The sequence below is a fragment of the Pongo pygmaeus genome, chromosome X (assembly GCF_028885625.2).
Source record: "Pongo pygmaeus isolate AG05252 chromosome X, NHGRI_mPonPyg2-v2.0_pri, whole genome shotgun sequence".
In the NCBI taxonomy this organism is placed as follows: domain Eukaryota; kingdom Metazoa; phylum Chordata; class Mammalia; order Primates; family Hominidae; genus Pongo; species Pongo pygmaeus.
The window spans coordinates 21,279,131-21,291,919 of NC_072396.2; positions in this window are offsets into that span (position 1 = coordinate 21,279,131).

Sequence of the window (12,789 nt, forward strand, 5' to 3'; positions counted from 1 at the left end):
CACACCCTGCTAATTTTTGTATTTTTAGTAGAGATGCAGTTTTGCCATGTTGGCCAAGCTGGTCTCGAACTCCTGACCTCAAGTGATCTGCCCGCCTCAGCATCCCAAAGTGCTGGGATTACAGGCGTGAACCACTGTGCCTGGCCTCATTTTGTCCTTTTGACAGAACACAAATAAAGAGATAAAGCTTCTGGCCACTTAGGGAATTTTACTAGGCTGCATCTACTCATAACCTGGTTAGGGGCAGGAGCTTCTCTTCTCTGTGGTTAGAGAGGGTTAGAACACAGCTTCCAAACTGGTACCTATTTTTTATGCTACAAGAAAGAATGTGCTATGTTTAATACAAAATGGGAAACATTCTTTGTGTACTGCTTAGAGCAGCCAAGTATTTTCTGTATACTCTACAGCAGTGCTTCTCAAACATGAATATATATATAATCTGGAGACCTGAACAGTCTAATTCGGTAGGTGTGGGCAGGACCCGAGAGACTGCATTTCCAACAATCTCCCAGGCAATGTCAACTTTGCTATCCAAAGATTATACTTTGGTTAGCCCAGGTACTAAGTCCTTCCTCTGTTAATATTCAGCAACCATTCTCTGCTTGGGGTTAGACAGCTCAATTTGGACACAAAATCCATATATGTCTAAAGGAAGCAACAACAAATGCATTTCTTCTGATAAACATAAGCAAAGAAATTTCATAGATTTTTCTGGTTTTTGCTGCACCTAGGAATTTTGAGCAAACAGCAAAACTGAATGATAAACAATGATGGGTGGGTTACAATCCTACAGGGAACTGCTTTGCTGTATGAGTTAAAAAAAAATCATAATTGCCTAAAGCATCCAAAAAGAAAAACTTCAGCTGGCTACTCTCTTGTCTTAGGATTTAAGTCGCTTAATTGATGAATATGAAGATGTACGGAAAGAGCAACACATTTGAAACTGTTTTAACCAGCTGGTCTCTGGTTTTAGTGTATATACACTTAGTGGTAGTTCTAATGACTGTGGCGGCTGCTGGGTTTTGGAGGCTGTAGTTCAATATACGGAACATTACTTACCAGTGGAGGCAGGCCAAGGTCAATTATTTTTTCTTAGCAAAATGAATTATAAAACAAAACAAAATGAAAGCCTTTTAACACCTGTGTTGTTTGCTGCTTTGCTTTATGCTGAATGCAGGTCTTGCTGGGTGACTCATTCTCCAAGCCTGCCCCCTTCGGATTACCTTGTCAGAGGTACTCATTTCTACCTAAAGACATTGTTGGGTGCAAGTCTCACATTTTTAGTTTCAATCTTTACTTTCTATTCTCATACGGAGCAACAGGAAGGAAGGGATGTATGCATTTGATTGTGGTAGAAGGAATTTTGATAAGTCCTTACTGTTGGAAAAACTGGTTTTATCTGTTTCCCACAAAGCAATCTTTGAGTGGATGCTGAAGAGAAGGGTCAATGAAAGAAAGCAACACCCTCAGCAGCCTTGCAAAAAGTTTTGGAGTGTGGTGGTGAAACAGAGTGCGGGGTTAATTTCTTTTGAATTTTTAAACTGAATTATAATATAGAAAACTGCAAAAATAAATAACTATGCAACTTGATGAATTTTCACAAATTGAACACTAAGGTAACCAACATCCATATAAATAGAACATTACCAGAACCTAGAGGCCTTGCTCATGTCCCCTTCCAGTCACTTATACTGCCCTCCCAACACAAACAAGGAAAACCATTAATCTGACCTTAAGTATTATAGATTACTTTTGCTTGTTTGTGAACTTTATATAAATGGAATTGTCCTCTATACGCTCTTTTGGGTTTTACTTCTTTGGTTCAATATTATGTTTATGCGACTTTTGCATGTATTTGCTACGTGTTTTTGCACATAGCTGTAATTTGTTCATTTTCATTGCTGTGTATTATTTTTGAATGACTACAACATAATTTACTTATATACTTTTGATGGTCCTTTGTTTTGTTCCCCTGCCCCCATTTTGTAGCCACTACCACAAGTGATGCTGCTATGAATATTGTAATACATTTATTTTGGTGAATACAGGTATTCATTTCTGTTAGGTATATACCTAACAGAAATGGAATGGTTGGATTATAGGATCGATGTATGTGCAACTTTAGTAGATACTGCCAAACAGTTTTTCAACTTGGTAGGCATCTACGTTTTTGAGCAGCATTTCAGGTAGAAAGCTTTTCTGGAGGAGGCTTAGACACTAGTATGGAGTAATCAACTGGTAAGGTGATTTCTAAATAGAACATAGGAGACAGGTGAGGTGCTGGAAATAAGGGATTATTTCTCTCTATGGTTTGTATTTAGATGCTAACAATTTACAAAACAGAACGGAGCTCAAGCAGCTGAAACACAGAGCAAAGGGGAAGTGCTCTATCTCTTGAGTGGCTTAACAAATAGCAGGTAATAAAGTATTGTGACAATCCGAACAGATTTATGATAACAATGTACTTATATTCACTGTTAATCTTGTTAGAATGTGATACCAGACAACAGAATGCTTAAACACTTGACCCTTATAATCACATTACCTGGATTTAAATTCCAGGTTTTTTGTCCTTGCGTTAGTTTGCTGAGAATGATGGTTTCCAGCTTCATCCATGTCCCTACAAAGGACATGAACTCATCATTTTTTATGGCTGCATAGTATTCCATCGCAAGGACAAAAAACCAAACACCGCATGTTCTCACTCATAGGTGGGAATTGAATAATGGGAACACTTGGACACAGGAAGGGGAACATCACACACTGGGGACTGTTGTGGGGTGGGGGGAAGGGGGAGGGATAGCATTAGAAGATATACCTAATGTAAATGACGAGTTAATGGGTGCAGCACACCAACATGGCACATGTATACATATGTAACAAACCTGCACGTTCTGCACATGTACCCTAGAACTGAAAGTATTATATATATATATAATAAATTCCAGGTCATCACTCATCTGTTATGTGATTTTTTTTGTTTTAAATTCAATTGAATTTTAATTGATTTCATAACTGTCACAAAAAGAAATTGAGATTATCTTCCCAAGAAGCTAAAATATTTGACAAAAAAGTAAACTAAAATTAGGATGGCACACATTAATTTGTAACATAGGTACGTAGTACTTAGTAAACCTCTTTTAAGGCTAATATTTGTTTCTTTTCTTTTTTTTCTAATTTTTAATTTTTAAGTTTTGTGGGTACACAGTAGGTGTATATATTTCTCGGTTACATGAGGTATTTGATACAGGCATGCAGTGTATTACCACATCAGGGTAAATGGGGTATTTATCACCTCAAACATTTATCCTTTGTGTTACAAAAAATCCAATTATACACTTTCTGTTATTTAAAAATGTACAGTTAAATTGTTTTTTATTATAGCCACCTGTTGTGCTATCAAATACTAGGTCTTATTCATTCTTTCTAACTATTGTTTTGTACCCCTTAAGCATTCTCACTGCCCCCAACTCCACCCTTCCCAGTCTCTGGTGAGCATCTTTCTACTCTCCATTTCATGAGTTCAATTGTTTTAATTTTTAGCTTCCACAAATAAGTGAGAACATGTGAAGTTTGTCTTTCTGTGCCTCACTTATTTTACTTAACATAATGACCTCTGGTTCTGTCCACGTTGTTGCAAATACAAGATCTCATTCTTTTTTATGGCTGAATAGTACTGCATTGTGTATATGTACTGCATTTTCTTTATCCATTCATCTGCTGATGGACACTTAGTTTGCTTCCAAATCTTGGCTATTGTGAATAGTGCTGCAAAACCATGAGCGTTCAGATATCTCTTCAGTATACAGATTTCTTTTCTTTTGGGTATATACCTAGGAGTGGGATTACTGGATTGTATGGTAGCTTTATTTTTAGTTTCTTGAGGAACCTCCAAACTATTCTCCATAGTGGTTGTACTAATTTACATTCCCACCAACAGTGTACAAGGGTTCCCTTTTCTCTACATCCTCACCAGCATTCATTATTTCCTGACTTTTTGGATAAAAATCATTTTAACTGGGGCGAGATATCTCATTGTAGTTTTGATTTGCATGTCTCTGATGATCAATGGTGTTGAGCATCTTTTCATATGCCTATTTGTCATTTGTATGTCTTCTTTTGAGAAATGTCTATTCAGATCTTTTTCCCATTTTAAATCGGATGATTAGACTTTTTCCTATAGAGTTGTTTGAGCTCCTTATATATTCTGGTTATTAATCCCTTGTCAGATGGGTAGCTTGCAAATATTTTCTCCCATTCTGTGGGTTGTCTTTTCACTTTGTTGATTGTTTCATTTGCTGTGCAGAAGCTTTTTAACTTGATGTGATCCCATTTGTCCATTTTTGCTTTGGTTGCTTGTGCCTGTGAGGTATTATTCAAGAAGTCTTTGCCCAGACAAATATCCTGGAAAGTTTCCCCAGTGTTTTCTTTCAGCAGTTTTATGGTTTGAGGTCTTAAGTCTTTAATCCACTTTGATTGGATTTTTGTATATGGCAAGAGATAGAGGTCTCGTTTCATTCTTCTGCATGCACATATTAAGTTTTCCCAGCACTATTTATTGAAGAGACTGTCCTTTTCCTAATGTGTGTTCTTGAAACCTGTGTTGAAAATGAGTTTACTATAGATGTATGGATTTGTTTCTGGGTTCTCTATTCTGTTTCACTGACCTATGTCTCTATTTTTATGCTGGTAACATGCTGTTTTGGTTATGATAGCTCTGGGGTATAATTTGAAGTTAGGTAGTGTGATTCCTCCAGTTTTGTTCTTTTTGCTTAGGATAGCTTTGGCCATTCTGGGTCTTCTGTGGTTCCATATAAATTTTAGCATAGTCTTTTCTATTTCTGTGAAGAATGTCATTGATATTTTCATAGGGATTACATTAAATCTGTGAATTGCTTTGGGTAGTACGGACATTTAACAATATTGATTTCTCCAAACCATGAACATGGATTATCTATCCATTTTATTGCATCTTCTTTAATTTCTTGCATCAGCAGTTTATAGTTTTCATTGTACAGATCTTTCACTTTTTTGGTTAATTCCTAGGTGTTTAATTTTATTTGTAGCTATTATATATGAGATTACTTTTTAAATTTCTTTTTCAGAGTGTTCAATTTGGCATATAAAAATGCTACTAATTTTTTATGTTGATTTTGTATCCTGAAACTTTACTGAATTGGTTTATCAGTTGTAATAGTCTTTTTTTTTGGTGGAATCTTTAGGTTTTTCCAAATATAAGATCATATCATCTGCAAATAAGGATAATTTGACTTTCCCCTTTCAAATTTGGATGCTTTTTATTTCTTTCTCTTGTCTAATTGCTCTAGCTAGGACTTCCAATACTATGTTGAACAACAGTGGTGAAAGTAGACATCCTTGTCCTGTTCCCAATCTTAGAGGAAAGGCTTTCAGTTTTTCCCCAATCAATATGATACTAGCCATAGATCTATCATATATGGCTTTTATTATGTTGAGGTATGTTCCTTCTACACCCAGTTTTTTGAGGGTTTTCATCATGAAGAGATGTTGGACTTTGTCAAATGCCTTTTCTACATCAATTGAAATCATCATATGGCTTTTGTCCTTCATTCTGTTGACATGATGTATCACATTAATCTATTTTCACATGTTGAATCATCCTTGTATCCTTGGGATAAATCCCACTTGGCCATGATGGATGATCTTTTCAGTGTTTTGTTAAGTTCGTTAGTGTTTTATGGAGGATTTTCTCATCAATATTCATCAGTGATATTGGCCTAGAGTTTTTGATGTATCTTTTTGTTGGTTTTGATATCAGGATAATACTGGCCTTGTAGAATTTAGTTTGGAACTATTTCCTCCTCTATTTTTCAGAATAGTTTGAGTAGGATTGGTATTAGTTCTTCTTTAAGAACTAATATTTTCTAGAATTCAGCAGTGAAGCCATAGAGTCCTGGGCTTTTGTTTTTGGGAGACTTTGTATTATGACTCTGATCTTGTTACTTGCTATTGTTCTTTTCAGGTTTTGGACTTCATGGCTCAATCTTGGTAGGTTGTATGTGTCTAGGAATTTATCCATTTCTTCTAGATTTTCCCATTTATTGCCATATAGTTGCTCATAGTAGCCACTAATGATCCTTTCAGTTTCTGTGGTATCAACTGTATCATTTTCATCTCTGATTTTATCTATTTGTATTTTCTCTCTTTTTTGTCAATTTTGTTTATCTTTTCAAAAACCAACTTTTTGTTTCATTGATTTTTTGTAATGTTTTATTCATTTCAAATGTATCTATTTATGCACTCATCTTTATTATGTCTTTTCTACTAATTTTCAGCTTGGTTTGCTCTTAATTTTCTTGTTCTTTAAGGTGTACTCTTAGGTTGTTTCTTTGAAGTTTTTCATCTTTTTTGATGTAGGCAGCTATAGCTGTAAAGTTCCCTCTTAATACTGCTTTCACTGCATCCCATAGGTTTTGGTATATTGTGTTTCCATTATCAATTGTTTCCAGAAATTTTTTGATTTCTTTCTTAATTTGTTTACTGACCCACAGGTCATTCCGGAGCATATTGTTTAACTTCCACGTTTGCATAGTTTTGAAAATTCCTCCTGTTATTGATTCCTAGTTTCATTCCATTGTGGTCAGAGAAGATGCTTGATGTTATTTCAATTTTTTGAATGTTATAACACTTGTTTTGTAATCTAACGTAGGGTCTTTCCTTGACAATAATACACGTGCTGAGGAGAAGAATGTGTATTCTGTAACCATTGAATGAAATCTTCTGTGCATATATATTAGGTTCATTTACTCCATGGTGCAGATTAAGCCTGATGATTCATTGTTGATTTTCTGTCTGGGAGATCTGTCTAGTGCTGGAAGTTGGGTGTTGAAGTCTCCAGCTATGATTGTACTGGGGTCTGTCTCTCTCTGTAGCTCTACTAATATTTGCTTTATATATCTGGGTTCTCCAGTGTTGGGTGCATATATATTTAAAATTGTTATATCCTCTGGCTGAATTGACGTCTTTAACCTTATACAGTGACCTTCTTTGTCTCTTTTTATAATTTTTGTCTAGAAATCTATTTTGTGTCATATAAGTAGAGCTAGCCCTGTTGTTTTTTGGTTTTCATTGGCATGGAATATCTATTTCCATCCCTTTATTTTCAGTCTATGTGTATTTTTATAGACAATGTGTGTTTCTTGTAGGAAACAGATTTTTGGTTCTTATTTTTTAATCCATTCAGTCACTTTATGTCTTTTGATTAGAGAGTTTGGTGCATTCACATTCAATATTATTATTAATAAGAACTTACTCCTGCCATTTTATTATTTATTTTCCTGTCTTATCTTCCTTCTTTCCTTCCTTCGTGTCTTCCTTTCAGTGAAGGTTATTTTCTCTGGTAGTATGATTTAATTTTTTGCTTTTTATTTTTTGTGTATTCATTATATGTTTTCTGATTTGAGGTTACCATGAGGCTTGCAAATATTATCTTATAACCCAGTATTTTTAGCTGATTACAACATCACACTGCTTGCATAAACAAACAAACAAACAAACAGACATACTAAAAGAAAACTAATAAAAGTTCTATACCTTAATTTAGTCCCCTGGGCTTTTAAACGTTTTGTTGTTTCTATTTATATCTTATTGTACTGTCTGTGTTTTGAACAGTTGTTATAGATACTATTTTTGATTGGTTCATTTTTTAGTCTTTCTACTTACGATAAGAGTAGTTTACATATCACAGTTACATAGTTATAATATTCTGCATTTTTCTGTATACTTACCATTACCAGTGAATTTTGTACCATCAGATGATTTCTCATTGCTCATTAACCTCCTTTTCTTTCTGATTGAAATACTCCCTTTAGCATATATTGTAGGACAGGTGATAAAATCCCTCAGCTTTTGTCTGGGATATTCCTTTTTGTTTGTTTGTTTTTGAGACAGGGTCTCTCGCTCTGTCACCCAGGCTGGAGTACAGTGGCATGATCTTGGCTCACTGCAACCTCTGCCTCCTGGGTTCAAGTGATGCTCATGTCTCAGCCTCCCAAATAGCTGGGATTACAGACATGCACCACCACGCCCAGCTAATGTTTATGTTTTTAGTAGAGACAGTGTTTTCCCATGTTGACCAGGCTGGTCTCAAACTCCTGGCCTCAAATGATCTGCCTGCCTCAGCCCCCCAAAGTGCTGGGATTACAGGTGTGAGCCACCATGCCCGGCCCAGATATCCTTTATTATTGTTATCTTTCGTGTTTGAAGGATATTTTTACTGGATATACTATTGTGAGATAAAAGTTTTTCTCCTTCAGCACTTTAAATATGCCATGCCACTCTCTCCTTGCCTGTAAGGTTTCCACTGAAGAGTCTGCTGCCAGATGTATTGGAGCTCTATTGTATGTTATTTGTTTATTTTCTCTTGCTGGTTTTAGGATCCTTTCCTTGTCCTTGATCTTCAGGAGTTTCATTATTACATGTCTTGAGGTAGTCTTCAAATCTGCTTGGTGTTCTATAACCTTCTTTTACTTGTGAAGTGATCTCATTGTCTGGGGTAACACCCAAAGTTCTAGGTCTCATGGCCATAAAGATCAGGGATTTGTACACACAAAGGGTGAGGTTGAGAGCAGAAATTTAATAGGCAAAAGAAAGAGAATAGCTCTCTGATACAGAGAGGGGTCCGGATACAGAGAGGGGTCCTGGAAAAAAGGGTTGCCAATGTGCAGTGAAATGCATGGGTTTTTATAGATGAGACAGTGGGGAGGTGGTAACTGATAGTGGGGAGGTGGTACCTGATCTACATAGGGCATGAAAAACCAGTTAGGACCAGGTGTGCCATCTGCACAGGGCAGAAATCTCTGGCAGTCCCCACCCCAATCTTTTATTATGCAGGCAGGTATCCACTCCATATTGCTTATTTCTTTCTTACTGTGCATGTGCTTAAAGAGAGAGAAGGTGGAGCTCCCATAGTGGACATGCCTGGCCCCAGGTGGCCCTTTCTATCTGGGTAGCTGCAGGCATCTCTCCATGCAAGCTTCCAGCTTCCTTATCTATGTTTGCAGCCTGATCTTCCAGGCTGCTCTTTAGAAGAGCAGTGATTTCTTGGGCTGCTTTTTGTTAGAAGGGAAGTTTTGCTGAGGACTCTTTTGCCCTTACTATCTGCCTAAATTTTCTTTGTATCTCCTGAATCATTTGGTCTCTACAATCAGCAGGGTTTGAAGCCAGCCAGGCTTTTTTCCTACTCTTCATGGTGACAAATTCTCTGAAGCCCCAGATAGATACAGAGGTGTCATCTGAGAGCCAGGGACTGGCATCAAAAAACTAAAAAGTCTACCTGGTGTTCTATTATACTGAAGCTGAGTTGGCAAGCATACCTTGAGAAACAGCCATTCCCATACTTCCCTTCCCTTTCCACAGGCAAAGGAACTTTATCTTGTGGCCACCACCATCACAGGCCCATGGTGAGTACTGCTAGGCTACTGCTGACATTCACTTAAGGCCCAAGGGTTCTTCAGTCAGATTGTGGTGAATGTTGCCAGGCCCAGGACTCACTCTTCAGGGCAGTGGGCTCCCCTCTGGCCCAGGGAAGCCCCAGAAATGCTGTCCAAAGCCAAGGCCTGGAATCAGGGTCCCTATGTGCCCACTTGATGCTCTAGCAGCTGCTCTAGCCACCTCTGTGGCTGAGCTGGTACCTAAGGTGCAAGACAAAGTTCCCCTTATTTTTCTCTTTGCTTTTCTCAAGCCAAAAGTGTCCCTCCACCACAGCTGGTAATGTGCTGAGTCTTACATGAAACCAGGAAGTCTCAGAGTATCACCCAAAGCCCAAGGCATACTACCTGGGTATTGCAGCAGGTTATTCAGGGCCCAAGGGCTCTTTATTCAGGAGGTAGTGGGTCCTGCCTGGATTGGGTCCTTCCTTTCAAGGCAGCAGGTTCCCTTCTGGACCAGGGTGTGTCTAGAAATACGATCTGGGAGCTAGGGCCCAGAAAGGGGTCTCATGATTCTGACTGGTGCCCTATCCTACTGTGGCTGATCCAGTATCCAAAATGCAAAGCAAAGTTCCCTTTACTCTTCCCTCTTCTCTCCTCAAGCAAAAGAGTCTCTTTTGGAACCACAAGCTTTGCAGCCTGGGGTTGGGGGAGGGGTAGTACAAGCACTCTCTTAGCCACCTCAGCTGGTGTCTCAATAGGTTATGTGCCCCCAAAGTCCACCAGCTCTGAGTTCAGTTCAGCACTTAGGACTTCCCTAGGAGTTGCAGTCCCTGTGGCCCAGATTGCCATTTAAGTTTATTTAGCACCCAAGAGCACTTTAGCCTGTGGTGGTGAGGCTTGCCAGAACTCAAGTACTGACTGCTGGGATTGGCAATTTCCTTATAGCTAGGGCTGGTTTAAATACCCCCTCTGTGCACCCAGATTCATAAAGCAAGTCCTTAGTGACCTACAAAGAGACTTAGACTCCCACACAATAATAGTGGGAAACTTTAACACCCCACTGTCAACATTAGACAGATCAATGAGACAGAAAGTTAACAAGGATACCCAGGAATTGAACTCAGCTCTGCACCAAGTGGACCTAATAGACATCTATAGAACTCTCCACCCCAAATCAACAGAATATACATTTTTTTCAGCACCACACCACACCTATTTCAAAATTGACCACATAGTTGGAAGTAAAGCACTCCTCAGCAAATGTAAAAGAACAGAAATTATAACAAACTGTCTCACAGACCACAGTGCAATCAAACTAGAACTCAGCACTAAGAAACTCACTCAAAACGGCTCAACTACATGGAAACTGAACAACCTGCTCCTGAATGACTACTGGGTACATAACGAAATGAAGCCAAAAATAAAGATGTTCTTTGAAACCAACGAGAACAAAGACACAACATACCAGAATCTCTGGAACACATTCAAAGCAGTGTGTAGAGGGAAATTTATAGCACTAAATGCCCACAAGAGAAAGCAGGAAAGATCCAAAATTGACACCCTAACATCACAATTAAAAGAACTAGAAAAGCAAGAACAAACACATTCAAAAGCTAGCAGAAGGCAAGAAATAACTAAAATCAGAGCAGAACTGAAGGAAATAGAGACACAAAAATCCCTTCAAAAAATTAATGAATCCAGGAGCTGCTTTTTTGAGAGGATCAACAAAATCGATAGACCGCTAGCAAGACTAATAAAGAAGAAAAGAGAGAAGAATCAAATAGACGCAATAAAAAATGATAAAGGGGATATCACCACTGATCCCACAGATATACAAAGTACCATCAGAGAATACTACAAACACCTCTATGCAAATAAACTAGAAAATCAAGAAGAAATGGATAAATTCCTTGACACGTACACCCTCCCAAGATTAAACCAGGAAGAAGTTGAATCTCTGAATAGACCAATAACAGGCTCTGAAATTGAGGCAATAATCAATAGCTTACCACCGAAAAAAAGTCCAGGACCAGATGGATTCACAGCTGAATTCTACCAGAGGTACAAGGAGGAGCTGGTACCATTCCTTCTGAAACTATTCCAATCAATAGAAAAAGAAGGAATCCTCCCTAACTCATTTTATGAGGCCAGCATCATCCTGATACCAAAGCCGGGCAGAGACACAACAAAAAAAGAGAATTTTAGACCAATATCCTTGATGAACATCAATGCAAAAATCCTCAATAAAATACTGGCAAACCGAATCCAGCAGCACATCAAAAAGCTTATTCACCATGATCAAGTGGGCTTCATCCCTGGGATGCAAGGCTGGTTCAACATATGCAAATCAAAAAATGTAATCCAGCATATAAACAGAACCAAAGACAAAAACCACATGATTATCTCAATAGATGCAGAAAAGGCCTTTGACAAAATTCAACAACCCTTCATGCTGAAAACTCTCAATAAATGAGGTATTGATGGGATGTATCTCAAAATAATAAGAGCTATCTATGACAAACCCACAGCCAATATCATACTGAGTGGGCAAAAACTGGAAGCATTCCCTTTGAAAACTGGCACAAGACAGGGATGCCCTCTCTCACCATTCCTATTCAACATAGTATTGGAAGTCCTGGCCAGGGCAATTAGGCAGGAGAAGGAAATAAAGGGTATTCAATTAGGAAAAGAGGAAGTCAAATTATCCCTGTTTGCAGATGACATGATTGTATTTGTAGAAAATCCCATCGTCTCAGCCCAAAATCTCCTTAAGCTGATAAGCAACTTCAGCAAAGTGTCAGGATACAAAATCAATGTACAAAAATCACAAGCATTCTTATACACCAATAACAGACAAACAGAGAGCCAAATCATGAGTGAACTCCCATTCACAATTGCTTCAAAGAGAATAAAATACCTAGGAATCCAACTTACAAGGGATGTGAAGGACTTCTTCAAGGAGAACTACAAACCACTGCTCAGTGAAAGGATACAAACAAATGGAAGAACATTCCATGCTCATGGGTAGGAAGCATCAATAATGTGAAAACGGCCATACTGCCCAAGGTAATTTATAGATTCAATGCCATCCCCATCAAGCTACCAATGACTTTCTTCACAGAATTGGAAAAAACTACTTCAAAGTTCATATAGAACCAAAAAAGAGCCCGCGTCGCCAAGTCAATCCTAAGCCAAAAGAACAAAGCCGGAGGCATCGAACTACCTGACTTCAAACTATACTACAAGGCTACAGTAACCAAAACAGCATGGTACTGGTACCAAAACAGAGATATAGACCAATGGAACAGAGCAGAGCCCTCAGAAATAATGCCGCATATCTACAACTATCTGATCTTTGACAAACCTGAGAAAAACAAGC